Below are 27,879 nucleotides of genomic sequence, written 5' to 3'. Positions count from 1 at the left end.
CTCACAGGAATAGCAGATGGACAGAAACATGGGAATAGTCTAGATTTAGCTCCTATTAGAGCCCCCCAGAACAATGATTTAAAAAAACAAGATGAGGGAGATGGGGAAAAAACATGAAGCCAGTTGAATGTTCTTGCTATCTGATGCTGTTGAACTTGGAAGTAATACTCAGACCTCCTTTTATTCCGTGCTCCGTATCTCCATCCGACTCTGCATGAGAAGATAAATGAAGCACCACTTTGCGTGTAACCCGGACATTTAATTAGCTGCTCTTAAATTCAGCCTGACCCTGTTTCAACTTTGATCAGCCGGCAGTAGCAGTGATAAGGAACTGTCACTCAGTGTTGGGCCCATGCACAGGGTTATTCAGAGCAAATTGTCTCATCTTCACCCATTCCACAGCTCCACAATGCACTGTCTGCCAGTGGGAGAAATGTTCATGCCTCGGTGCAGGCTTAAAAGGTACAATGGAGAAAGAAAATGTAGTGAGCTGTGTAAAATGTCACAATGTAGACCTATATGAAACATTGCTGTGCTATTGTAAGACTCTGACTGGTAGCTAGGCTACAACACAAATAGCAGATGACTGTGGGTCAGATCTGGTCACATCACCTGGTATATGTGGGCTGGATTTTGGCCATAATAATTTTGCTATCTGAGAACTGCTTGCTTACTTAAATGTTGCACAGCAAAAGACAATGCATAGATATGGGCACTAAAAACCCCTTGCCCTCCTCTCCTTCACACCCTCCACAGCCCACATCTCATAAAACTGCAATAATAGAAATATAGAACAAAGTGGTTCGATCAATCAGGCAAGAAGACTTTGGCAGGAGCAACAGTCTTTTTACTGATGGTCCCCACTCCTCCATCCTAAATGGTGTTTACCAAGCTCTAGCAATACCACCCTTCACCACACTCCACTGGAGCCAGATGTTACTGTAGCCTGGGCCCCCTCCATTTCCCTCTATCTGTCTTTGTTTTTCTCCCTACCCCATCCCATCTCTTCTCTCTTTATGCATCTCGAGACGGTTCATTTAAGAGATCTCTCTCGTTCTCACTCTCTAAGCAAACATAAACACAAGTTGCCGGAAGTCTAATTTACAGTCAGCAACAAGCAGATCTGCAGAGATGAAGCACATGGCACTAGATACATTTTTTTAAACATGAGGCCGAGACATATGTTGGATATGTTGGAGAATAGGCAATAGTACATGTTTTGTATTTACAGCCTCAATGAAACAGATGGAATTCCAGTACGGGTTCATAAATATAAAATGGCAGAGAAAAGTTGTGAACTCGAGTCACGTGATTTGGATTCGTGTTTGACTTGAGTCACAAATTTTATGACTTAAGACTTATGGACAAAATGTTGACTTGAGACTGATGACATAAAATTATCTGGCCAAGTTTTGTCACTCATTTTGTGGTCCAGAGTCTCTGTGGATTACTCTCCACACAGCTCGAGACAGTAGGCGCAGCACCCCCCCTTGCAAAAGAATGTGCAACAGATTGGCTAGTGAAACGCACACTCTCCCTTCTGATTGGACCAGCAAACTGTCAATCAACAAAGGTCAGGTTCTGTACAGTGATAGGATTGTTTGCAGCGCAAACACCAATTCGTAGGGTGAGAGGATTGTCGGAAATAAATATGCAGCTCCAAAAATGGTTTGGTGATCAAGAATATTACATTTACGTCATTTAGCAGACGCTCTTATCCAGAGCGACTTACAAATTGGTGCATTCACCTTATGATATCCAGTGGAACCAATATGAATTGTTTACTTTACATGCTCACCAGCAATTGGGCATCAAGCAACAATTACTAGCATAGGCCTACTGGTCTTTTGGTATGTAAAAATTGGTTGAAATTGATCATTTACTTATGAAGCTTGCATTTGGAATTTGTTGTTAAAATTAATAAATTAGCCTGCTGTTGCAAAGAGCAAACATAAGCACGTCTCTCCACTTGTGCTCTCCAAACTCTATAGACAGTGCGGCAAATCTATCTACTCCTACAATAATTGCTACTGTTTCATCATTCCATCCCCATACCGTTTAATGCAACACTTAGACATTTCTGTTTCATGTATGACACGATACATTTTCATTTACCATTTCTTACCCTCTGAGTGGGTGCGATGTTTATGGTGGACATGAATGTTTGCAAGAATCATGAGGTAGAAGTTCTGTTTATTTACAGTACCAGTCAATAGTTTGAACACACCTACTCATTCCAGGGTTTTTCTTTATTTTTACTATTTTCTAAATTGTAGATTAATAGTGAAGACATCAAAACTGTCACAGGATCTAACGAAAGTGGCGCCCCTCCTCGGTCGGGTGGCGCTCGGCGTCGCCGGCCTATTAGCTGCCACCGATCGTTGTTTCTGTGTCGTTTAGTTTTGTCTTTCTGTTCCGCACCTGTTTTGTGTATGTCATTAGTGGGGACTTATTTAATGTGTGTTTTCAGTTGGGATTTTGTGCGGGATTGTTTATTGTCCACGTTGCGTGATCGACAGTTGTTTTGTAGAAGGATTTACCGGGCTGCGCTCCTTGCCTTAGGAATTATATTTTGTGCTGTACGGGCGCAGTTAACAAATACTGGAACTGTGTATAGCGCCCTGTGCTTTTCGGCGTGTGTGAGTAAGGATTATTAAAAGACACTCACCTCCAGCACCTCTGTCTCCTGCACTTGATTCCACCTATCAGCCAGTCCAAGTCCGACGTGACAAAAACTATGAAATAATGTACATGTAGTAACCCAAAAAGTGTTAAACAAATCAAAATATATTTTATATTTGAGATTCTTCAAAGTAGCCACCTTTGCCTTGATGACAGCTTTGCACACTTTTGGTATTCTCTCAACCAACTTCATGATGTAGTCACCTGGAATGCATTTCAATTAACAGGTGTGCCTTGTTAGAAGTTAATTTGCGTTTGAGCCAATCAGTTGTGTTGTGACAAGGTAGAGTTGGTACACAGAAGATAGCCCTATTTGGTAAAAGATCAAGTCCATATTATGTTAAGAACAGCTCAAATAAGCAAAGAGAAATGACAGTCCATCATTACTTTAAGACATGAAGGTTAGTCAATCCGTAAAATGTCAAGAACTTTGAAAGTTTCTTCAAGTGCTGTCGCAAAAACCATCAAGCGCTATGATGAAACTGGCTCTCATAAGGACCGCCACAGGAAAGGAAGAACCAGAGATACCTCTGATGCAGAGGATGTTCATTAGTTACCAGCCTCAGAAATCGGCAATTAACTGCACCTCACAGAGTTCAAGTAAAAGACACATCTCAACATCAACTGTTCAGAGGAGACTGTGTGAATCAGGCCTTCATGTTCGAAATGCTGCAAAGAAACCACTACTAAAGGACACCTATAATGAGAAGAGACTTGCTTGGGCCAAGAAACACGAGCAATGGACATTAGACCGGTTGAAATCTATCCTTCGGTCTGATGAGTCCAAATTTGAGATTTTGGGTTCCAACTGCCATGTCTTTGTGAGACGCAGAGTAGGTGAATGGATGATCTCTGCATGTGTGATTTCCACCATGAAGCATGGAGGAAGAGGTGTGATGGTGTGGGGGTGCTTTGCTGGTGACACTGTCGTGATTTATTTAGAATTCAAGCCACACTTAACCAGCATGGCTACCACAGCATTCTGCAGCGATACGCCATCCCATCTGGTTTGTGTTTAGTGGGACTAGCATTTGTTTTTCAACAGGACAATGACCCAAAACACACCTCCAAGCTGTCTGTGTAAGGGCTATTTGACCAAGAAAGAGAGTGATGGAGTGCTGCATTGTCTTGAAAGCACCATCCATCTAATGTTTATCCTACTTCTTGTGTGTAAGAGGAGCGTGCATGCCCCGGTGACCCTAGAAATAGGCTATGTGGCCCACGCTTTGGAGTTGAATAAGATAACATTATTTTTCCATGTATGAATGGTGATGGAATATCAATAGGCTAATAATCATTAAAACAATGGATGTGGAAATTGCCTTTTACATTGTAGAACCAGTTTATTGGTTGTAATTGCCAATTGGGTAGTTGTAAGTGCTGATAGGTCCTCGATATGTCCTCGATTTGTAATGCTAAAAACAGCTTCCATTACTCTAGGCTTTACAGAGCATAACAATCTCACTTCCTGCCATCAAGGAATATATCATGGCCAGGTCCAAAGGATGTCTTGTGTAATGAGAGACCTGTAACGCTCATATGGAGACAGAGCTTGTTCAAGGCTTCAATGTGTTCTTTTATCTACCTTTTCCAGAATCAAACAGCCTGCAACATGCCTACCTGTTTGACTGCTTTCAACAACTTCAAGCGATGTCATTCACATGGTTTGACTTAGTTTTTCACCTTTAGCTCCTAGTGAAGCAAAGGACCTCAACAGTGCATCTCCAGTTCTGGGCAGTTTTGTTTACTTCACATTCACATTGCAGAGGGTGTACGCTTGTGCATTACATTGTGTATACATGAGAGACCGCAACAGCACAACAGTAACACAGGTCATATCATTTAAGTGGATCTCTAACGGATTACTCAAGGTCAACATCCCTTGAGTTCGTAAACCTTGATGACTCGCACATTTCAGTGTACGCATGTACGGTTATCGCATAACAATCCCTTTCACTTCACCCTGTACTAGCCTGTACTGTATATTTAATGTACAACACAGGCAGAACTTGGCTAGCTGGGAATCCTAAATCAAACTGCTACTCCTCTCCTAATTTCATTTTCCGCTAGACTTGTCACAGTGTGGGACGACCCGTCTACTACATGGGGGGAAAAAGAAACACGATTCCCACTGATGAAGCTAAACAACCAGGCATCTTCACAATTGGGCCCACAAATATTGAGACAGCTATTTAAACAACACTGATCAAACATAAGTGAAACAAACTGAATTTCAATGGGCAATAGGACAAGCGCCGGGAAGGACAACAGAAAACTATCAGTACAGCCCTGAATGGCACACAGATGCACAATCTGGATCAGAAGCCATGTTATGTGGCACAAGCCGAGCATCTGTCAGAAAATATGATTTTTGCCTGATAAGAAAATTGACAGTAACATTTAGGGAAATCGCATGCTGGGTGGAAGCGAATCAGTGACACACTCAGTCTCCTTGACCCTCTCCGCTGTGACCTTTCCCACTCACTCTCTTGATGAAGTGAGAGAACTTGCACACTCCGTGACCCAAAGAACTGTGGAAAAGGGTTTATAGCAGCGGTAAAAGCTGCTGATTACACAGCCTTACTCACAAGTCAATGACCTTATGCATTAATCCAAGCCTCTACATGGGGCCCAACTGGAATGATGACCATGCAGCCATTCTGGGGGGACACCACACACACTTATGCCCACGCACACGTCAGCTGTTTCTCATTCAAATGGTACTCTGAGGTAAAAAGTTTCTCTCTCTCAACACGCACAGCGCTCCTTCTGGCCAGCCCAGACTTCCCTCCAGTGATTCCTGGGTCCTTGATGCCCGTCTCACAATGCAATCTGTTACATAGCAGCAGACAAAAATCAGTGTGGCTTATCTCCAGCTCTCAGGTGCATGGATAAAGGCAGGAGACCTCAGCGGCAGACTGGACCTGATGAGTTCAGTGAACACACACTGCTGGAGAGATTCAACTCTACCCGGCTCTGTTTGCTGCACGGCTCACACAGGAACGGATGGCGGATGTGGCACCACAATGCTGTTTGGTTATTGGAGCATCACTGAGAGCTGTTAAATGGTAAACAATATGAAGTATGGCCATTTTAATGAAGATGATAAACTAGCTTGAGTAAAAAATTAAAAAACACTCTGGTGATTTAGGATCCGGTATAAAAGTGGAGGTTTATGTACACTGGAGGGATATTTTGCAGTATCTGCAGCAGAGTGATATAAGTGCACCTCATGCAAGAATGCATATGCTATGAAATTGAAATATATCTGGGCCAAAGTCAGCTAAGTAAAATTCGGTTCCCAGTGAATTTCACAGGGCCAGTACCTCAGAGGGATGCCATGCTTTCTGAGCAGACTGTGTATTCTTATATTTGTATTCAGACCATACCAATGCAGTCTGTGGGAGGACTGGGGCTACTTAAAACATATGAAAAGCATGTTATGCAGCACATTCATTCGTATTGAAATTTCATCCACAAATACAGTAAACAGTTTGTTCCATAAAAAACGTTGAAGATGTGTGTGTGTGTGTGTGTGTGTGTGTGTGTGTGTGTGTGTGTGTGTGTGTGTGTGTGTGTGTGTGTGTGTGTACATGCTTCTGTCTGTGTGTACGTTTGTGTGTGCGTCTGCATGTATGAGGAAAAAGTACATAAAAACACAAAATATACCAGACAATGCATGCTGAGTGAAAAGTTCACAGGTGAGGAAGCCAGCTCTAAAAGACTTACCGTAAATTCCGGACTATAAGCCGCAACTTTTTTCCCAGGCTTTGAACCTCGCGGCTTAAACAATGACGCGGCTAATATATGGATTTTTCCCGCTTTTTTGTCGGCATGAAGCTTTCATTAGACCAATGAAATTGCCGAACGGGTTAAGGTCAAACAACTTTTTTGTTTACTGTTTAGATTAAATTGAGCGCTCTCAAACTTCCCATCATTCTGATTACGGTAGTCATTTTGTCACCCTCATCATGGCAAAGACACAGAGAAATGCATATGATGCAGCTTTCAAGTTGAAGGCGATTGATCTGGCTGTTGGAAAAGGAAATAGAGCTGCTGCACGGGAGCTTGGTCTTAATGAGTCGATGATAAGACGTTGGAAACAGCAGCGTGAGGAATTGACTCAGTGCAAAAAGACAACTAAAGCTTACTGCTAATTTTTTATTTTTTGTTACAAGCTGTGTTTCGTTAAAGCCTATTTATTTTTGTTACAAGCCATGTTTCGTTAAAGCCTATTTATTTATGTTACAAGCCATGTTTCGTTAAAGCCTGTGTAAAGTTCATATGTTTCAATGTACCGGTAGGCACCTGCGGCTTATAGACATGTGCGGCTTATTTATGTTCAAAATAAGACTTTTTTTTAAATTCAGTGGGTGCGGCTTATATTCAGGTGCGCTTAATAGTCCGGAAATTACAGTAACACCTTTCAGTGTGATCGACTCTACATAACCATTGTTTGCCATCTGGAAGATACAGTATCTGCAGGTATGGGGAAATTCAGATCCTCTTTGTGTCAATCTAAGCTTCCTTTGAATGTGGCTGTTTTTTCCCTGGCCCAGAACAGCAGGTAGATATTGGAGAGCGCCTCTGTATGATCCGCCGGCTACGTCGTATTATTCTCCTGTGAATAAAAAATGGCTTGGCATAAAATCCTGATCTCCTGCTACACTCAGATACGTACTGTATGTGATTTTGGACAAAGTCCCTTTTCTCAAAAAAATACTTCAGAGGCAATATTGGATCTGTCTCTTCAGATTCAAAAGGGCTTTTCACACTACTGAGCCAAACCGAGCCAAGCTGTACTGAGCTGGTTACATTGACATTTGACCCATTTAGCAGACGCTCTTATCCAGAGCAACTAGAGTTAAGTGCCTTGCTCAAGGGCAGATTGACAGATTTTTCACCTTGTCGACTCAGGGATTCATACCAGCGACCTTTCGGTTACTGGCCCAACCCTTTTAACCGCTAGGCTACCTGTCGCCCTCAGTGGCTGGAACCCTGCTGAAAAGGAGAATGTGCAAATAAGATATGCGAGGCAGCACAGTTTGGTTTTAAGTCGGCGCGGCACTGGGAAAAGAGTAATGGCTTGTTTTGGCACCGTGCTAAAACAACAAACACAAGCAGGAAGATTCCTGACAGAAACAAATAAAGTAAGAAAAGTCAAGAGGGAGTGCATCTCTAGCGCATACTGATGGTACAGTGCATCTCACCCATGTTTAAACTCTGTAAAAACTGTGCTACACTAAAAACAAATAATTTCCTTCCCTCAGGCACTTTAGAGGTGGTGCAACAGTATATTAGTCCTCCCATCCCTCCCATGCAGCTTGCTTGCAAGTCTCACATAAACAAGAGAGCTCCTTCTTCCTAAAACATCTTCAAAGAGTTTCCTGTGACCAGGTAAGGTCCTCTCTGCAGTCCGATCTTTCTTAATTCCCCATCCTTGAAAAATGTAATGTCTGCAGCACAATTTACTGCATCAAAAGCAGCCTGGCTCTTTCTCTCAGCCCCCTCTGGCGCAATCATACATACAGTGCATTCAGGGAAAGTATTCAGACCCCTTGACTTTTTCCACATTTTGTGACGTTACAGCCTTATTCTAAAATGGATTTAATAGTTTTTTTCCCCCTCATCAATCTACACACAATACCTCATAAAAAAGTATTCTGACCCTTTACTCAGTACTTTGTTGAAGCACCTTTGGTAGCGATTAAAGCCTTGAATCTTCTTGGGTATGACGCTACAAATTTGGCACATCTGTAATTTGGGGAATTTCTCCCATTCTTCTTTGCCAATCCTCTCAATCTCTGTCAGGTAGGATGGGGAGCATCGCTGCACAGCTATTTTCAGGTCACTCCAGAGATGTTCGATTGGGTTGAAGTCTGGGCTCTGGCTGGGCCACTCAAGGACATTCAGAGACTTGTCCCGAAGCCACTCCTGCATTGTCTTGGGTGTGTGCTTAGGGTCGTTGTCTTGTTGGAAGGTGAACCTTCACCCCAATCTGAGGTCCTAAGCACTCTGGAGCAGGTTTTTATCAAAGATCTCTCTGTACTTTGCTCCTTTCATCTTTCCCTTGATCCTGACTGGTCTCCCAGTCCCTACCGCTGAAAAACATCCCCACAGAATGATGCTCCCACCACTATGCTTCACTGTAGGGATGGTGCCAGGTTTCCTCCAGATGTGAAGCTTGGCATTCAGGCCAAAGAGTTCAATCTTGGTTTCATCAGACCAGAGAATCTTGTTTCTCATGGTCAGAGTCCTTTAGGTGCCTTTTGGCAAACTCCAAGCAGGCTGTCATGTTCCTTTTACTGAGGAGGGGTTTCTGTCTGGCCACTCTACCATAAAGGCCTGATTGGTGGAGTGCCGCAAAGATGGTTGTTCATTCTGGAAGGTTCTCCCAACTCTAGAGCTCTGTCAGAGTGACCATCGGGTTCTTGGTCACCTCCCTGACCAAGGCACTTCTCCCCCGATTGCTCAGTTTGGCCAGGCGGCCAGCTCTAGGAAGAATCTTGGTGGTTACAAACTTCTTCCATTTAAGAATGAAGGAAGCCACTGTGTTCTTGGGGGCCTTCAACCCTGCAGACCTTTTTTAGTACGCTTCCCCAGATCTGTGCCTCGACACAATCCTGTCTCGGAGGTCTACAGACAATTCCTTTGACCTCATGGCTTGGTTTTCTCTCTGACATGCAATGTCAACTGTGGGATCTTATATACAGAGGTGTGTGCCTTTCCAAATCATGTCCAATCAATTGAATTTACCACAGGTGGATTCCAATGAAGTTGTAGAAACATCTCAAGGATGATCTATGGAAACAGGATGCACCTGAGCTCAATTTTGAGTCTCATAGCAAAAGGTCTGAATGCTTATGTAAATACATTTTTTTAGTTTTTATCTTTTAATCTTCTTCTAAAAACTTGTTTTTGCTTTGTCATTATTGGGCATTGTGCCTAGATTGATGAAGAACATTTTTTATTTCATCCATTTTAGAATAAGGCTGTAACGTAACAAAGTTGAAAAACTGAAGGGGTCTGAATACTTTTGAAATGCATTATATTCCATGTGGAGTAATGGCCAGCCATGATGTAGCCCACTGTACTACACTAGACAAACAACAGTGGGACTTGACACTCCCTCTGTTGCTCCTCTACACTCCTCCACTCCTGGGCTAAGCCTTATCGAGGAGAGCAGGTGAGTAGCGGCTGATTACGAGACATCACGTACCTTTGATCTCTGGAGGCGTAAAGGCTCTAATCCATCTTGAAGCGGCACAGGAAGCAGATGGCGTTAAGGTGAGGTGCCCACTTAGCTCCTATACGGCTCTCCGCATCTCAAACACCACCCTCACCACTCTGCTGGGTCTCACTGCTGCTGACACGCTGCAAGACACAGGGGACAACCCAGGGATAAACAGTCTGGTTCTGACTAAACATCACTTTGGAAGCGGTAGTCCTCCATGTCACAATATTAACTGTATGTCCTCATAATGTCCTCATAATGTAATGTCCTCATAATATACAACGGCTGGGTCTAATCCTGAATGCTGATTGGTTAAAAACGCATTTCAGCCGGTGTCTTTTCCACAAGTTACCACCGGCTAAATATATGACATTAAAATGCCTATTTACTCTATTCCATCTGAAAGCCAATCCACTGTCTCATCAGTCCAGCCAGGCAATTTATAAACTTGATCTTCACTACAAAAAGCATCTAGACATTATCTCACATTTCTTTTAGACTAACGTTTAGTTTTCAACACTGGAGATTTGTATAAACATTGCTGTCTATCTCTCCGACATTTGCAACATTGTTTCAATACTCAAATTCGATCTCCAGCTGTCCCATAGTAATGAACGTGTCGGGAGTCGGGACGAGACAGACAGGCAGGCAGGCAGCTTTTCTCAGCCAGTCGAAATCAAGAATCAGCTGGCATCGTTTTTTTTATGGATATACAGTAGGTAGAATATTTGCTCATTGAAAACTACAACGTCCCACACTCCGTTCTTGATTTGATGTCTCTCATGCTTGATAGGATTTCTCTCTAGAGAAATTATTTATTGAGTTCACAAAAAAAAATGTACTAAATGGAATTAAAGTAATTGAACCGACATCAGAAACAACATTTTGGTTAACTGCTCAGCACTAGCCTCTGTGCATTTCCTGGATAACTTTGAAACTCATATTCATTCTAAACTAAACTACCCTAAATTATTATTCCCCAAACTAACTAAACTATCATTCTAAACTACCTGCCCTCCAAGACACCTACACCAACCGATGTCACATGAAGGCCAAAAAGATCATCAAGGACAACAACCACCTGAGCCACTGCCTGTTCACCCCGCTATCATCCAGAAGGTGAGGTCAGTACAGGGCATCAGAGCGGGTACCGAGAGACTGAAAAACAACTTCTATCTCAAGGCCATCAGACTGTTAAACAGCCATCACTAACATTGAGTGGCTGCTGTCAACATACTGACTCAAATCTCTAGCCACTTTAATAATAAAAAATTGTATGTAAAAAATGTATCACTATTCACTTCAAACAATGCCACTTTATATAATGTTTACATACCCTACATTACTCATCTCAAATGTATATACTGTACTCTATACCATCTACTGCATCTTGCCTATGCTGTTCGGCCATCGCTCATCCATATATTTATATGTACATATTCTTATACATTCCTTTACACTTGTGTGTATAAGGTAGTTGTTGTGAAACTGTTAGGTTACTGGTTAGATATTACTGCACGGTCGGAACACTCGCATTAACATCTGCTAACCATGTGTATGTGACCAATAAAATTTGATTTGATTTGAAGAAAACTAATCCACAATATTGCAAACTAATTTTACGGTAAATGAGAAAGTAAATATAATTTACAAGAAGGCATTAATTGAACGTCATTGCATTTAAATAGCGATGACATTATTCAAATTCCTTAGAGAGGGACCTAATCACTTAGCACTGTGGCAGCAAAAAAGATTACTTGTGTAACCTCGACACAGCAACACCTGTGACTTCTTCCTTTAAGCATCCTTGATTAACTCTGGACTCCACTGAGAAATTACATTCCCTGGTTTACTGATTACCCCATTCCTTTAGAAACGTCAAAGCATGATCAGAAGGAAAGCGTGCACAGTATGCCTTCAGTAGGACTATAGGAAACATGTCAAACTGATTAATATGACATAGTTTAAGCCAAGGCTCTCCATCCCTGTTCCTGGAGAGCTACATTTCATGTAGGTTTTCGCTTCAACCCCATTTTAACTAACGAGATTAAGTTTAGCAACCAGCTAATTATTAGAATCGGGTGATTACATTTGGCGCAAAAACGTACAGGATGGTAGCCAGGGCCGGCCCTGGACGTTCTGCCGCCCAAGGTGAAATAAAAAACTGCCTCCTACCCGGCTAAACAATGTACAGCAGGTGGTCGACTATAGGTTTTTCTCAGCAAAAATTCTCAGGAACAGAACATATCAGCCCAATTAATAGATTTATACTACAAATTAAACACAATGTTTAACACATCTGGTTACTTGTCCGTTGTATAACCCAACAACAGTAGTTCTTCCTTAAAAGCTGCCTGGGTTTAAAACAAACATCTTATCTTTTCAGAAAGTGAATAGCTCAATTAATAGGGACAGAATAGCAAAGTCCTTTTTTTTAATCTCCTCGAATATTATAGGTTGCTGCTCAGCTTCAGAATGGCAGAGAGGAATCAATCTATCCCCATAAGCATCGAAGTCACGTCTTTCGCGGGCATTTTAAAACTCGTTTCTACCATAAGGCATCACGGAGTTACGCATTGTTATAGAACGCTTTATATAATCTGAACACTTTTTACGTATTTGTTTGAAAATATAAAGCAAACAAGAGATATCATTTTTGCCCTTTTATTTAACAAAGGGTATGTGATACCCTCACTCAATTCAAGCCCTGATTTTAACCAAACACACCAAGCCCTTCCCAGACACGGAGGCATTTGAGGAGTGCATTCGATAGTATTGGAGGATTTGGCTATACGGACATCTATGGATAACATAATTGTGTCTGTCAAACAGGCAGGCTTACCACTTATTTTTTGGAATATGAAGAAATAGGCTACAATTATATGTTATTCTATGATTATGCCCATATAGGAGGTCCCTTACCAGGCAGAAGATAATTTTACTTTAACCCCTGCATCGGAGTTACAATGTTGCAATCACTATGCAGCCAACTGCTTATAGTAGGAAAACATGTTTCTTACTAATAATATGCCACCTGTTATCACACATGGCACGACCCCACAATTGTTAAAATTACAATAAAATAACACTTTTATATACTTAACATATCATTTCATATTCCTGTAGAACTGTAAAAAAAAAAGTGATCCTTTGAGCTTTGGAAACAAGTGCTTTCGTAAATGCATGGCGGGCCTCGTTTCGCTGGAGCAGTGTAAAATAAGCAGTATGTCAATTACCCAGCCTTCACGAATTTCGTTTATTTACATATCGAATTTGATTGTCCAACATCAGTTTCAGCATTTATTTATTTAGCCTCTGCCTAGAGGGGTCTCTGTCCTCTGCTGTGCTGCTGCATTGCAGTCAGCGACGTTTTCTCTCGGTGGCTGTCCATGGTACTGAAATCAAATCATCTGAGACAGAGAGAGATAGAGGGAGGGGAGATAGAGGGGGATGTAGTCCAATTAAATAAATAAAAATACAAAGTACACACGTGATAGATAATTGAGGAATCTTACAAATTACTCGGTTATAGAATTAATGCGAGTGTATGATCAACGCTTACCTTTTATTCGAAGTTGACTCGCCTGGCCTTCCTGGCAGCAAATGCTTGCAATGCTTGTTGCGAGGTTGATTTTGTCAGATAACTCGTGTTCAATTGATATGGTGGCGTGTCCACTGAGTCTCTCTTGATTCATGGTAGAGCACAGCTAGTTTTTGATGAGTTTGAACTTGGAGAATGTGCGCTCTCAACTTACCACTGTCACGGGGAGTGAGAAGAGCTCTCAGGGAAAGCAAAGGCACTGGGATACAAGGCCATTTGATGTCTGAATATGTACTCCAGTGCGTCGAGTCGTTTTGCCTCACTGTCCAGTCCCCTGCTCATCACTTAGATGTCCCTGGAATCCCGTAGGTAAGGGCCCTCTCCAGTGTTGCGCAGTCCCTGTCCCTGTCCTTGATGGTGGGGATGTTGTACAGAATGCTGAAAACACTACTGTGCTCTTCAAGCTTAATCTGCTAATGAATGGTGTGGCTGTTGAACAAATTGAGACCGAATTACTTGGTGTTACCATAGATTGTGAACTGTCATGGTCAAAACATAAACAGTTGAAGTTGGAGGTTTACATACACCTTAGCCAAAAACATTTAAACTCAGTTTGTCACAATTCCTGACATTTAATCTTAGTAAAAGTTCCCTGTCTTAGGTCAGTTAGTATCACCACTTTATTTTAAGAATGTGAAATGTCAGAATAATAGTAGAGAATTATTTATTTCAGCTTTTATTTCTTTCATCACATTCCCAGTGGGTCAGAAGTTTACATACACTCAATTAGTATTTGGTAGCATTGCCTTTAAATTGTTTAACTTGTGTCAAACGTTTCGGGTAGCCTTCCATAAGCTTCCCACAATAAGTTAGGTGAATTTTGGCCTATTCCTCCTGACAGAGCTGGTGTAACTGAGTCAGGTTTGTAGGCCTCCTTGCACGCACACGCTTTTTCAGTTCTGCCCACAAATGTTCTATAGGATTGAGGTCAGGGCTTTGTGATGGCCACTCCAATACCTTGACTTTGTTTTCCTTAAGCCATTTTGCCACAACCCTGGAAGTATGCTTGGGGTCATTGTCCATTTGGAAGACCCATTTGTGACCAAGCTTTAACTTCCTGACTGATGTCTTGAGATGTTGCTTCAATTTATCCACCAAATTTTCCTGCCTCATGATGCCATCTATTTTGTGAGGTGCACCAGTCCCTCCTGCAGCAAAGCACCCCCACAACATGATGCTGCTTGCAAACCTCCCCTTTTTTCCTCCAAACATAACGATGGTCATTATGGCCAAACAGTTCTATTTTTGTTACATCAGACCAGAGGACATTTCTCCAAAAAGTACAATCTTTGTCCCCATGTGTAGTTGCACACCATAGTCTGGCTTTTTTGTGGCAGTATTGGAGCAGTGGCTTCTTCCTTACTGAGTGGCCTTTCAGGTTATGTCGATATAGGACTTGTTTTACTGTGGATATAGATACTTTTGTACCTGTTTCCTCCAGCATCTTCACAAGGTCCTTTGCTGTTGTTCTGGGATTGATTTGCACATTTTGCCCCAAAGTAGGTGCATCTCTAGGAGACAGAATGCGTCTCCTTCCTGAGCGTTATGATGGCTGCGTGGTCCCATGGTGTTTATACTTGCGTACTATTGTTTCTACAGATGAACGTGGTACCTTCAGGCATTTGGAAATTGCTCCCAAAGATGAACCAGAGTTGTGGAGGTCTACAATATTTTTTTCTGAGGTCTTGGGTGATTTATTTTGATTTTCCCATGATGTCAAGCAAAGAGGCAGTGAGTTTGAAGGTAGGCCTTGGAATAAATCCACAGGTACACCTCCAATTAACGCAAATTATGTCAATTAGCCTATCAGAAGCTTCAAAAGCCATGACATCATTTTCTTGAATTTTCCAAGCTGTTTAAAGGCACAGTCAATTTAGTGTATGTAAACTTCTGACCCACTGGAATTGTGATACAGTGAATTATAAGTGAAATAATCTGTCTGTAAACAATTGTTGTAAAAATGACTTGTGTCATGCACAAAGTAGATGTCCTAACCGACAAACTATAGTTTGTTAACAAGACATTTGTGGAGTGGTTGAAAAACAAGTTTTAATGACCCCAACCTAAGTGTATGTAAACTTCCAACTTCAAATGTAGATTCAGTGGTTGTGAAGATGGGGAGAGGTCTGTCCGTAATAAAGAGATGCTCTGCTTTTTTGACACCACACTCCAAAAGGCAAGTTCTGCATGCTCTAGTTTTGTCTAATCTTGATTATTGTGGTCCAGTGCTGCAAGGAAAGACCTAGTTAAGCTCCAGCTGGCCCAGGACAGAGCACCACATCTTGCTCTTCATTGTAATCAGAGGGCTGATATAAATACTATGCATGCCAGTCTCTCTTGGCTAAGAGTTGAGGAGAGACTGACTGCATCACTTCTTCTTTTTATAAGAAACATTAATGTGTTAAATTCCAAATTGTTTGCATAGTCAACTTACACACAGCTCTGACACACACACTTACCCCACCAGACATGCCACCAGGGTCTTTTCACAGTCCCCAAATCCAGAACAAATTCAAGAAAGCGCACAGTATTACATAAAGCCATTATTGCATGAAACTCTGTTCCATCTCATATTGCTCAAATAAACAGCAAACTTGGTTTAAAAAAACAGATAAAGCAACACCTCATGGTACAACGTCTCTCCCCTCTCCTCTCTCCCGGTGCTGAGGGGTTTCACTGTGAGTCCATCTTTTACATGCTCTTTCAGCAAGTCCCAGCGGTGTGTAGATCTGGATAAAAATGTATAAATCTCTTGGATGGTGTTAAAAAACCCAGCCACCTCCAAGCAACACGATGCTGCATCAGAGAGAATATTCGCCCCTTGTCATACCCCTGCCTTCTCATGTTCATGCTGGCGATGCCATGTTTCTGTAGTTTTGAGATGAGCATCTCAGTCATGCATTTCTAGGAAGTTTTTCCTAGCCACCGTGCTTCTACATCTGCATTTCTTGCTGTTTGGGGTTTTAGGCTGGGTTTCTATATAGCACTTTGTGACATCTGCTGATGTAAAAGGGCTTTATAAATACAGTTGATTGATTGATTGATGCCCGCCCCCGTTGTGTAAAGCAGTTCACTAAAATCCAGGAAGTGCTCTCTCGTGCGAACTGACCCACCATCCTCGGTTGAAACAAAACGCACCACCATGGTCATCTGCTCTGTTTTGCTTTTGTCTGGTGTGCAGTCCAAAATTAAAGAAAAATATTTGGCTGCTTTTAGCTCACTGCACACTGTCTGCTGGATCTCTGCATGTCAATGATTTCCTTCTGGATTCTTTTACCAAAAGTTAGTGCATTTTTTGGACTATAGTCTCCTTACATGCTCCTTCATGATTCCATCAAAGATACCCAGCATTTTCACAAACTTCAGAAAGTTCCAATTATTTGTCTCATTCAGCCTGTCACTGGTCCCCCGTAGCGCAATGTTCTGGGTGGCCATTACGAGTATCAGGGCTATGAGCCTCTTCAGCACCGGCTGCCAGTGGAGAGTCTTTTCGTCAATGGCCCGTTGGGCTTGGGCATCGATAATTTGCTTGGACACCCGCCTGATCTTCTGGACACTATCTAGGTGGTCATGCCACTTCTCATGCGAGCTGAGGAGGTGGCACAGATTATTTCAGTCCCTGGTTCCATCCCTGACCAGGGCAGATTTATACTTGTGTGAAAAAAGTTTGCAGCAAAACCAGAAGGCTGGATAATTTTGCTTGGAAATGATGGAGTCTCTACTCTCTCCCCGTTCTCCATCTTCCTATGTACTGTGCCACTGAAAACTTTCGTTGACCCTCATCTCTTGGGAAATTCCCCTCCTTATCCTGATATGGCCCAGCCTGCACTAACATGTTCCATAAAGATCCATTCATATACAGTACCAGTCAAAAGTTTGGACACACCTACTCATTCCAGGATTTTTCTTTATTTTTACTATTTTCTACATTGTAGAAAAATAGTGATACATCAACACTATGAAATAACACATATGGAATCAGGTAGTAAGCAAAAAAGTGTGAAACAAATCAAAATATATTCTATATTTGAGATTCTTCAAAGTAGCCACCCTTTGCCTTGATGAAAGCGTTGCACACTCTTGGGATTCTCTCAACCAGCTTAACCTGGAATGCTTTTCCAACAGTCTTGAAGGAGTTCCCAAATATACTGAGCACTTATTGGCTGCTTTCCCTTCACTCTGCGGTCCAACTCATCCCAAATCATCTCAATTGCCTGGAGGCGTATTGGGTTATTGTCCTGTTGAAAAACAAATGATAGTCCCACTAAGCACAAACCAGATGGGATGGCATATCGCTGCAGAATGCTGTGGTAACCATGCTGGTTAAGTGTTCCTTGAATTCTAAATAAATCACAGACAGTGTTACCAGCAAAGCACCGCCACACCATCACACCTCCTCCTCCATGCTTCACGATGGGAACCACACATGTGGAGATCATCCATTCACCTGCTCTGCGTCTCACAAAGGCGGTTTGAACCAAAAATCTCAAATTTGGACTCATCAGACCAAAGGACAGATTTCCACCGGTCTATTGTCCATTGCTCGTGTTTCTTAGCCTAAGCAAGTCTCTTCTTCTCAATGGTGTCCTTTAGTAGTCGTTTGCAGCAATTCAACCATGAAGGCCTGATTCACACAGTCTCCTCTGAACAGTTGATGTTGAGATATGTCTGTTACTTGAACTCTGTGACGCATTTATTTGGGCTGCAATTTCTGAGGCTGGCAACTCTAATGAACTTATCCTCTGCAGCAGAGGTAACTCTCGGTTTTCCTTTCCTGTGGCGGTCCTCATGAGAGCTAGTTTCATCATAACGCTTGATGGTTTTTGCGACTGCACATGAAGAAACTTTCAAAGTTCTTGAAATGTTCCAGATTGACTGACCTTCATATCTTAAAGTAATGATGGACTGTCCTTTCTCTTTGCTTATTTGAGCTGTTCTTGCCATAATATGGACTTGGTCTTTTACCAAATAGGGCTATCTTCTGTATACCACCTCTACCTTGTCCAATGTCACGTATACTCTCTCTCCGGCCTCATGGTCATCAGGCTGCTGATTATCCAGCACACCTGTCACCATTGTCAAGCACACCTGCGCCTCATGACACTCACTTGGACTCCATCACCTCCTTGATTATCATCCCTATATCTGTCACTCCCCTTGGTTCTTTCCTCAGGTGTTATTGACTCTGTTTTCACGTCGGTGCATTGTTTGTGTTTCGTCCAAACTTTTGACTGGTACTGTATTTTGGCCACTCACCGGGATCTTTTATGTTTTTTTGTCTGGGAGTCGGACTTAGCAACAGCACCACCACTGTCATCGGGTACATGGAGTAACGAATCTGAGTAGTAGGGTCTCTGCCGGCATTGTTTAGAGGTGTGGCTCGGCCTGGTGCTGTTCTTGTCCACCCAGAGAGCTGTCATCATCGGTGGAAGTGGATGGCTCGTTCGCCGCTAACCTAGCCAGTTAACGTTAGCTAGCTACTACTAGTGGATATCATTTCAGCTAAAAGTAAGCTATAGAGATTTGAAACAAAATTTGCTACAATGTCTAAGAGACAAAAACTACCAGGAAGCGAATATATAAAAAAAACGAATGATAAGAGTCACAATCTCTAAACCAAAGAAGTTCTCTGCTGAATCTTATCAGCGTGCAGCAATATCCATCAGCCAGTGTGGAGAATGACAAGCCTCTGAGGACAGGCCGTTCATTCGCCGAGACTGACCCCGTTTGCTGGTTCTAGCAGCGAAGAGTACAATCATTTAAATGGCGGACACATTTTTATTAATTTTTCACAATTGGATAATCCCATATAAACACACAAATCACCATAGCTATCAAGGATAGTGGGAGTGAACTTCGATAGAAGCGGGAATGGGGTGGGGGCAGGAACTGCAGCAACCACTATGAGCTAGTGTCTGGGGTGCCAGTGGTGTAGTAGCCGATCAGGGACGCCGGAGGGTGGCAGCCAATTGCCAAAATGCCGCCCCGAATTCAAGTGCCGCCGTAGGTGACTGCCTAATCTTGCCTAATGGGAGGGCCGGTCCTGATGGTAGCTCTCCAGGAACATGGGTTGGAGAGCCCTGGTCTAAGCCAATGAAACATAAAGGCAAAATAAACACAAAACACTGCTACCTCAAAAGCTTTATCATGTATTCAGATCCTAAATACAAATCAAAGAAGGCCTGCCATTTGACTGGTATCATTTAAGACAGAGCATCCTAACCAGAGGTGTTTTCAATTCTCCTGGGGTTTTCTGTGGGTTGGATAGTGGAGAAAAAAACCAAAAGAATGCCGCTTTCAAAGCTTTTTTGTTCAGGCGGAAAGTGGTCCAATTCATCTTTAAGTAAATGCTAAAAGATTAAAGGTATCTATCTATCAAGAGACTATGTACAGTAGGCACGGTGGAGATATATCAAATTAATATTTGAAGCGCTTTAATACAGTTTGAGGGGATGTAAGTAATAATAGGGAGAAAAAGTGAAGTGCTGACGGATCCAAAGTCTCAGTGGGAATGGTGATAAAATGTCCTTCCAGTCTTCATAGACTGTGAAACATTGAGACAGCCCTTACAAAAATGCATTGTTGTGGCAAACTTAATAGTGTTCCACAAAATGCTGCTAGAAATGTGCAAATGTTCGTCACTAGTGGTGACTCTGCAGCAAACCATAGACAACAACCATATTTATTGCCACTAGTGGCAAACAGTTTACCAGAAGCCATTTCTGGTGAACACGAGTTCCAAGACCAGTAACAATTGACGACCAATCAGGGGGATTAGAAAAACCTGTTGGAAAATGGAAACCAAGCTAGCCATCTAGCTAAGCTACCTACCAAAGTTGTCCAGTGGAGTGTCTAACTTATTAATTAAACTTCCTAATAAACATTAACATTGTGTTAGCTAATTGATGCCTAGTTAGCAATTTCATGTTTTATGGGATAGAGTGAAACACATTTTCTTGATACCAGTTTCAATCTGTCAGCAACACTGACTGGCTAGCGCTTAGCTAGCTAGCTAACGTTAGCTATCATATTTTTGCACAAATAATGTAATAGCTAGCTAGCTAACTAATGATTTGCCTGCTGTCTTTTATTACCAATATGCATGTCAATATGCTACTGTCACTGTTCAATAGCATGTTAGCTAGCACAACAGCAACAATATGAGCTTACTTGACATCAAAGCAAGACTTAACTTTTGCCGATGTATACCCTTCCCCTTACAGTGGTGTTGGAAGAGGCTGTATTGGGAGGAGGATGCATCAACACACTGGAAAGATGTTTGTGGTGCACTCATTCATAACACTTTTTGGGGTGATAAATGAGTCTTCAAGATTGATAAGGTAAGTAAATGCATGTGTTATTCTCATAAATGTAGCCCATACATTGTCTTTGTAACAATTACATCGTTCATTGCTTTAAACGAGTAGCTAGCGCATCATGATCATGTTTTGTCCTTCTCTCTTTCTAGAAACAATCAGTTACAAGGCAAAAAGACAGATTGAGGACAGAGAAATATGTGTACACCAGGTCAAGACTTCTTGCATGCATGGCTTTGAGATGTACTGTAAATTCACAATAACTCCTTTTGGAAAAATAATATGATTTGCCATATTAAGTATAACTCAAGTTATGTTGTTTTTCTTCCACCCAAGCCTTACACACCTGAATCACGAAGAAGAGCCAACTAATAGACAACTGTCTCTTGATGAAGTCCCTAGTCTAGATTGAATATCATAATTAGTTATGAATCAATTAGTTTGATTAGTTTGAATCAATTGTGTTGAGGCTTGGCTGGAGAAAAATCTTGTATAATGTGGCTCTAGGTGTAGAAGGTGAGTTTAATAAAGAAACGATACAGATGAACAAACGTGAGAGGCGTGATAGAAAACAATACCACCTGATGACTAAATAAAGGGGGAGTAATCACCGAAGAAATGAAGACCAGGTGTGTGTAATGATCGGGAGCAGGTGTGCGTAATAATAGTTGCCAGGGCCAGTGGTTAGTAGACCAGCGACGTCGAGCGCCAGAGGGATGGAGCAGGAGCAGGAGCAGGCGCAGGCGTAGGCAAAGGCGTGACAGTCCCAGTTTATGCTAGCTACATCATTTTTTAAAAACTTCCTTTGGTTGAAAGCTATTGCTCAGTTATCACTTGGCTCATGTAAATTCTGTACTTGCCCCTTTAAACATCCTAAGGTCAACGTCCCCATAGTGTTTACATTTCTCTCATGTACATGTTGTAGTTAGATACAAATATTAAATAAACAATTTATTACAGGAAATATCCAGTCTTAGGTCTTTTCTTCATTAGCATGCTGATGACTTCAAATTGTATTGGATTTATCTTGATCTGTTAAGACATTGAATACATATTGTTTAGTATATTTAGTACATTTGTATTTTTATATGCATGTTCATTTAGTTTTCTCTGTAAGAGGCAAGTTCATTTAAAGTTATATGTGATTTGGTTTATGTACACAAAACATGTCAACATTGTTAACATACAGTTTCCAAAAACCTGAAATAATTTGCATATTCATACTGAGTTTTGCAGCACATTTGCAGCAAACAGTAGAATGTTCGCCACAAGTTGTTTGCCAGAAGTTCACAAGTCGCACATTTGCCGTAACAGTTAGCAACAAAACTAATTTGCATGTGAAAATATGAGCTTGCTGCAAATTTATGGCAACTTGGCCAAAGGTTTGCCAGTAGCCAATTTTTTTTCGGTAAGGGAGCTACAGAACAAAGTTTAACCTTGTGTTTTTTGGCCCAACAGCTACAGACACCCAAAGGACCCCTGCAGTCCTTTATTTATAGCTTACTCACCCATACTGTTGAAAAGTGTACTGTACAGCATGCTTTGAGCTCTACCCATGTTTAGTAAGCCAAGTACAGTATTACTAAATCTACCACAGCAAAAAAAGGGATTACACTTAGCCTGCCAGTGGCTCAAAGCATAGTGTGACGAAACATAAAGAAAGGGGACACAAAGGGCTGAAGATGTACAGGCCAAAAGCGTCAGGACTGGCTGAGTGGAGTACATTAAAGAAGTTAAACCTCTCTACATTGCAACTCTACGTGACAAAAGGGTGTGTGAGTACAGCACAAATTATCAGCAAAGCAGTAATCTGACTGTGGTTGGCATTGGGGGGTTTAAAGGGACATTGCACTCCAAAATCTAAATTTGTCACATTTTTTCCAGACCTCCAAAGCAGTCTAATGTCAATATGAGTCCACATGCCATCTCATTGGATGTGTAGATCGATGGCTACATGCCTCATCCTCAAATGAATAGAACATATAAGCAGCAAAACATTACATGGGGTTTACGTTTTCCATTCATTTTACATTGTGGCATAAAGCAGGATGTAAAAACAGACGGCCTGGGTCGTGAACACATCATGACATTAGACTACTTTTGAGGTCTGATTTTGGACTGTATTGTCCCTTTAAATTCATACCTCAGATTAAAGAAAACAAGCCATAAACTTCTTTCATAGTGAGCAAATGGTTGAACAAACTATCCATTTCAAAAAGTTAGTGATGTTTGATTAGATGCAAGCAAACATTTTTAATTTTTAATTTTTAAGTAAGCTCCATTTGATTAGATATTAACATTTGGGCTGTTTTGAAGAGATTAAATCAAACTTGTTTCCACACTTCTGCCAATACACCAAGACGTATGCATGTAATTATGTTGTTGGGGAAATTCAGCAATTACTGATAAGATAAAATTGACTGCCGTTTCTGTTGACAAATATCTACTGTTGGTTTATTCATGATTTTCGTGAAGGCGCCATTCCCTGGCTAGCTGCGGGGCACATTTTAAAATATACACAACTGGTGCGGTGCAAATGTTATATTAAAAGAGACCTTGCAAAATTGTGTTCATGCATTTCGGACCATTTGCACAGAGAAACCACAGGCTCGAGGCTCATTGACTCTGTAAACTGTTTTTTTTTGTGTATATTCTCAGACTGAAAGTTAGGCTTTACATGACAGTATAACTATCCATTATAGTGCATGTAAATGTCCTCTATCCAAGTAATTTAAGAACCGTAGTGTACTCATGCACAGTCAAGGTCTTTCACATGAAAATAATATTGACCCTAGGGAGCAGGTGAAGCACAGACTCCCTAGAGTATACTTTACCACCAGTCAGCAAGACAAACATGTCCTCTCGCTCTCTCTGTAAGGTTAGAGAAAACACAATGACAAAGACCAGATTCCCAGTTTTCTCACGGACAAGTGGAACGATGAAGAATTCCGTGATACAAACTGCCAACCTACTAGATGTTCTTTTCCATTTATAAGGTTAACTTTTTAATTTCCAGGATGACTTGACAATAGCAGATCAGAAAAAAATATATCCATATTAATAGTAACATAGCGATATCAGCGACATGTTAATTAAGCTCCTGTCAGAGCAGGCTGTGACAGCCCAATTTTTCTGGACATGCAGGACACATTCAAAGATAATAAGGAATGCCTATAGAGGTTGATGTATTTTTGGAGATGTTGAGTATATTTGGGATATTTTGTTTTGTCATAGTTGCCATAGGTAATGTAGGCCTCCAACCACTCTCAGGAGCATTACAGCTTGACCCTCACCTCACTATTCCTAAAAGTGTGTGTGTGTGTAGAGGGAGAATTAAAGGAGGCTCATTAAATGTGTTTTCACTGCATGATGTTGCGAAGATTATGGATTTTCATCAGGCGTTCAGTTCTTCATGGCTTCGCATGAAACCAGAAGTCTTTTCAGGCGTAAGAGTAAGATGCTCCTGTAAAAAAAATTCAATAAGTTCTTTCTTTTGTTCATTCTCAATATTTAAAAATATGTATGCTATCATACTACAGTGCAATCAGAAAGTATTCAGACCCCTTGACTATTTCAAAAAAAAAATACATTACAGCCTTATTCTATAATGGATTAAACAGTTATTTTCCCTCATCAATCTACACACAATACCCTACAATGATGAAGCAAAAACAAGTTTTTAGACATTTTTTATTTTTTAGAAAGGAAATATCACATTTACATAAGTATTCAGACCCTTTACTCAGTACCTTATTGAAGCACCTTTGGCAGTGATTACTGCCTCAAGACTTTTTGGGTATGATGCTACAAGCTTGGCACACCTGTAATTGGGGAGTTTCTCCCATTCTTCTCTACAGATCCTCTCAAGCTCTGTCAGTTTGGGAGAGTCGCTGCACAGCTATTTTCAGGTCTTTCCAGAGATGTTCGATCAGGTTCAAGTCCGGGCTCTGGTTGGCCACTCAAGGACATTGAGAGACTTCTCCCAAAGCCACTCCTGCGTTGTCTTGGCTATGTGCTGAGGGTCATTGTCTTGTTGGAAGGTGAACCTTGGCCCCAGTCTGAGATCCTAAGCACTCTGGAGTATGTTTTCATCAAGGATCTCTCTTTACTTTGCTCCATTCATCTTTCCCTTGATCCTCACTAGTCTGCCAGTCCCTGCCACTGAAAAACATCTTCACAGCAAGTTGCTGCCAACACCATGCTTCACCGTAGGGATGGTGCCAGGTTTCCTCCAGACGTGACGCTCTGCATTCAGGCCAAAGAGTTCAATCTTGGTTTCATCAGACCAAAGAATCTTGTTTCGCATGGTCTGAGAGTCCTTTAGGTGCCTTTTGGCAAACTCCAAGCAGGCAGTCAAGTGCCTTTTACTGAGGAGGTGCTTCCGTCTGGCCACTCTACCAAAAAGGCCTGATTGGTGGAGTGCTGCAGAGATGTTTGTCCTTCTGGAAGGTTCTCCCATCTCTACAGAGGAACTCTGGAACATCAGGTTTTGGTCACCTCCCCGACCAAGGCCCTTCTCCCCCTATTGCTCAGTATGGCCGGGCGGCCAGCTCTAGGAAGAGCCTTGGTGGTTCCAAACTTGCTCCATTTAAGAATGATGGAGGCCCCTGTGTTCTTGAGGAACTTCAATGCTGCAGAAATTGTTCGGTACCCTTCCCCAGATCTTTGTCTCAACACAATTCTGTCTCGTACAGTAACTCTACGAACAATTCCTTCAACTTCATTGCTTGGTTTTTGCCCTGAAATGCACTGTCAACTGTGGGACCTTACATAGATAGGAGTGTGCCTTTCCAAATCATTTCCAATCAATAAAATGTACCACAGGTGGACTCCAATCAAGTTGTTGAAACACCTCAAGGATGAGCAATGAAAACAAGATGCAGCTGAGCTTAATTTAAAGTCTCACAGCAAAGGGTCTGAATGCTTATGTAAATAAGTTATTTCTGTTTTTCATTTTTAATAAAATAGCAAACATTTCTAAAAACCTGTTTTCGCTTTGTCGCTTTGTCATTATGTCATTATTATTATTATTGTGTGTAGACTGATGAGGAAAATGCTTTCTTTAACCCAGAAAGAGACTCCACTGTAATCACTCAGGGGTGTGAAAACTTACAGTACCAGTAAAAAGTTTGGACACACCTACTCATTCAAGGGTTTTTCTTTATTTTTACTATTTTCTACATTGTAGAGTAGGTGAACAGATGATCTCCGCATGTGTGGTTTCCACCGTAAAGCATGGAGGAAGAGGTGTGATGGTGTGTGTGTGTGTGTGTGGGGGGGGCTTTGCTGGTGACACTCATTGATTTATTTAGAATTCAAGGCACACTTAACCAGCATGTCTACCACAGGATTCCGCAGCGATACGCCATCCCATCTGGTTTGCGTTTAGTGGGACTATCATTTGTTTTTCATCAGGACAATGACCCAACACACCTCCAGGCTGTGTAAGGGCTATTTGACCAAGAAGGAGAGTGATGGAGTGCTGCATCAGAAGACCTGGCCTCCACAATCAACCAACCTCAACCCAAATGAGATGGTTTATGATGTGTTGGACCGCAGAGTGAAGGAAAAGCAGCCAACAAGTGCTCAGCATATGTGGGAACTTCTATATTTCAAGACTGTTAGAAAAGCATTCCAGGTGAAGCTGGTTGAAAGAATGCCAATAGTGTGCAAAGCTGTCATCAAGGCAAAGGGTGGCTACTATGAAGAATCTAAAATCTAAAGGTTTAATAATTTTTTGAATGTGTTATTTCATAGTTTTGATGTCTTCACTATTATTCTACAATGTAGAAAATAGTAAAAATAACGAAAAACCCTTGAAGGAGTAGGTGTGTCTAAACTGTTGACTGGTACTGTATGTAAAATTGATATTTCTGTATTTTTGCATAAAAATGTAAAAACATGTTTTCAAATTTTTATTATGTTTTTTTAAAATCCATTTTGAATTGAGGCTGTAACGTAACAAAATGTGGAAAAAGGGAAGGGGTCTGAATATTTTCTGAATGCACTGTATATGCAGTGCCTTCATAAAGTATTCATACACCTTGACTCATTCCACATTGGCCTCATGGTGAAATCCCAGAGTGGTTTTCTTCCACTCCATTAACTGAGTTAGGAAGGACGCCTGTATCTTTGTAGTACCTGGGTGTATTGATACACCATCCAAAGTGTAATTAATAACTTCACCATGCTCAAAGGGATATTCAATGTCTGCTTTTTTTTACCCATCTACCAAGGGGTGCCCTTCTTTGCGAGGCATTGGACAACCTCCTTGGTCTTTGTGGTTGAATCTGTGTTTGAAATGCATTGCTCGACTGATGGACCTTACAGATAATTGTATGTGTGTGGGGTACAGAGATGAAGCGGTCATTCAAAAATCATGTTAAACACTATTATTGTAAACAGAGTGAGTCCATGCGACTTATTATGTGACTTGTTAAGCAACATTTTTACATGTGCTTGTTAGCATTGCTAACCTTCAGATTACCTTGTGCGGTATACTGTATATACCGGGGTATTTGGAAATATCCACAGGATGGTTTTTCCAATACCGTCAATACTGTTGAAACTATTTATTTCAAGTTTGTTTTATACATTTACATTTTTGTCGCTACTTTTTAAGTACATACCTGCAGTCAACTTGTGCAATAGGAGATAAAGCAGATTGCATTCTTCATATCACCTGTCACATTATGAAGCTTACCAGTAGTCAAAAGTCACCTAGTGTTTGTTTACAAGCATACAACGGTGAGAGACCGGAGCCTTGTGAGTCACTCACTGTTGTGCAGCATGCGCCAGGTGATCTAGTTACGGTATGGAATTCACAACTAAATGTTTGCGAGCTAGATATCTTCTAACTATTAAGTTAACTGTCTAAGATGTGCTAAATGTTCTGCAGTGCTAAGTCAGTAGCTAGTTATCTAGCTAAGTGGTTAGTTTCTTATAAAATCAAGCTTCTCTTGGTAAAAGCAGAGAATCCCCTCGTGGATGAAGAACCTTGCTGTCTAATATTTGCTTTGTGTGTGCAAAAATTGTTAGTAGAATTT

The 27,879-nt window shown here is 41.4% G+C and overlaps 1 protein-coding gene across 1 annotated transcript in view; it reads right to left on the bottom strand.

The window, feature by feature from the left end:
- Positions 1-27,879, bottom strand: part of LOC123729216 (glutamate receptor ionotropic, kainate 4) — a 494,511-nt gene that overhangs the window by 341,713 nt on the left and 124,919 nt on the right. Inside the window, exon 2 of the mRNA XM_045703471.1 lies at positions 9,902-10,056. The gene's annotated coding sequence lies outside the window, so the exon portion shown is untranslated. The remainder of the gene's footprint in view (positions 1-9,901; positions 10,057-27,879) is intronic.

Source organism: Salmo salar, chromosome ssa20 (genome assembly GCF_905237065.1).
Source record: "Salmo salar chromosome ssa20, Ssal_v3.1, whole genome shotgun sequence".
NCBI classification, from domain to species: Eukaryota; Metazoa; Chordata; class Actinopteri; order Salmoniformes; family Salmonidae; genus Salmo; species Salmo salar.
The sequence above is the reverse complement of the archived record's forward strand: the minus strand, read 5'-3'. Positions and strand labels throughout refer to the sequence as shown.